The sequence below is a fragment of the Paramormyrops kingsleyae genome, chromosome 13 (genome assembly GCF_048594095.1).
Source record: "Paramormyrops kingsleyae isolate MSU_618 chromosome 13, PKINGS_0.4, whole genome shotgun sequence".
Lineage (NCBI taxonomy): Eukaryota > Metazoa > Chordata > Actinopteri > Osteoglossiformes > Mormyridae > Paramormyrops > Paramormyrops kingsleyae.
In genome coordinates this window covers 4,537,805-4,540,222 of record NC_132809.1, presented here as the reverse complement: position 1 = coordinate 4,540,222, position 2,418 = coordinate 4,537,805, and the positions used below count along the sequence as shown (strand labels likewise).

At 36.2% G+C, this 2,418-nt stretch overlaps 1 pseudogene; it reads right to left on the bottom strand.

Annotated features, from left to right (window-relative positions):
- Positions 1-210: 210 nt before the first annotated feature.
- LOC111843707 (uncharacterized) lies at positions 211-2,126 on the bottom strand (annotated as a pseudogene).
- Positions 2,127-2,418: the final 292 nt, after the last annotated feature.

Below are 2,418 nucleotides of genomic sequence, written 5' to 3'. Positions count from 1 at the left end.
ACTGTTGCTGGCCTGTCTGAGGGATTGTTTGCCTTGAAGGATGTCATGAATGTGGATTAGGTGCTGCATCTATAGACCACACTTTTAGGTTAAGTAGCCTATTTGTTAAATTGTTTATTATACTCAGTGTTTTCCTGCTAATTGATTTGGGATTCCTTTTCCTGTAATTTAAATTTTTGTGTTAATAAAATAACAAAATGTGTTTCTGAATCATCTATGTTTTATATAATTTATCATACCAGGGATTCTGTGTTCATTCCAGGCCTCTACAACTCTTTTTATTCCAATCTTGCACAGTTGGCCCGTCAAGTTAGACACACAATATCTGCTGATGTTACAGTCCATGTCAAGGAGTTCTTGGTCAGTCAGATGGATCAGAGCTTCCTTTAAAGGGTAATTGACCCTGCTGTTTATCTCAGGCCAGAGTCGCTCAACTTTATGATTCTAGAGGAGACAGACACAAATATGAATGTGTACACTAACAGTCAAAGGTTTTTAAATGAAAAGCAATGTCAGGGCTCTGTAAACCTTTGTATAAGATATTTCTTGCTACAACAGTCATTTGAGATATTAGCAATGTCTACACTGCATTTCTTATTGTAATGGACATAAAGTGCTATTTCTAAGTTACACCAAGCTACTGAATGGCTGTGAATGTAAAGCATAGCCTTTGTGGGAAACAGTGTTAGAATGAAGTTTCCATTTCCAACACGGACACTAATCTATTAAAGACAAAATTAGAGGGGCTCATGAAACTGCCAAAATTTGTCCACAAAAGCCATGGAATTATAAGTAAATATAACATTTAAAAGTACAAATAGAACATTTTTTTACCTTTGTTGATGTTGTTTGACAATATGATGGTTTGTCTTGATTGTGCCTATAGGGTGCAAGGATTTCCTGTATAAAAAGTGACAAGTAGAATTCCTTGCCGTGGTCGACTCTGACCTGATCCCACAGCCCATAGTTGACAACAGCTGACCTAGGAGATGTCAGAAATGTGTTATCATTAAATACTTGAGGACTGTTTGTTTGCCTATGATACAAAATGAGATTCAAATGTAACGTTTTCTATTGAAAACAGTAAATACATTACATATATAACAAAAGTAAAATAATCAAACCAAAACAAACCTGTAAACTTCCTCATAAATAGTCAGATTATTCTTTACCGGCATGGTTGCATAAGCTACAACTTTACTGCTGTACCCATCTACAGCGATAACATGGGTCACCCCAAACATTGCCAGTTTTTCATTCTGATCTAAATGAACTTTATGACCCATGTATGCAGCATGATAGGGCACTGGATTGAAGTTTCGGAGACCCTGGAAAATAAATGAAACCATGTTCATAAGTGGAAATACAAAATGATGGTGTATATCATACTGTCAGTTAATGTGAAACATTGATTAAAAATCAGCTGGATATTTTTCCATTGACATTCAAAACACCAGGTAAGTTCTGTTCTTTACATTAAGTTATACCTGGATCATCTAACTGGGAGTGCAGTAGAAAATAGCATATATTCTCTGAGACAAAACAGAGAAAACAGCGTTTCAGAATTCAACACCTCCCTCGGGCCAGTAGTGGTACTGTATTTGTGCATTTGCATTATGGCATTACCTAGCTTAATAAAGGACCACCTCAGAATTAAGTAAGTTAATCTCAGTTTTATGCTTAAATCTTAATTAGTTCAGACATAGGCATACCCTAGATCTCGTTTAATGATAGGGCCTGTGAATTCCACGCAGAGCTCTTCCAACCCGATGTTCCGAAGCAAAAATTCCATTAGACGCCAGGTAGCCAGTCATCATTTTTCTACCGAAGGTTGGTCCAGTCTTCACAAAGTTATGCAGAAAGTTAATAACCTATCCGACATGGAACTATTTGTTTTTGTTGTAACCATTGCTTACCTCTGTGATTGCTGTCGAAACATCAATTTCCAACTGTGCGTCGGATACTCCCCGCTTGAGATTCTGAGCATCACAAAACCGCCGTATACTCATCACAGAACATCCGCGTCCCACACCAATATTTTGAAGATGTTGGGAAATATCTGCATGTGTGGCATGCCTTCTCAGCATGTCAGAAATAATCTCGGAATACGGCTCAAGTGAAACCATGATACGCATTTGAATTATCCAAAGATAAGGTGGCAAAGTTAAGTCTTTCCGGGGCAACCAGTTCCCCCTCCCATTCTGAATTTCTATATACCGTAGGAAGGATGTTTCTTTTTTTATAATTGTATTTAAGCATTTTATATTATTCTAAGATCGTATTAATTTAATAATAAAAAAAAAGAATGGGAGGATATTTATTTTGTAAATTGCAAATTATATATTTTTTTTATTTCCTACTGAATATACCACTTCTTTTTTGATTTTCGTTTTACTTCTGGAAATAGAATAACGAATG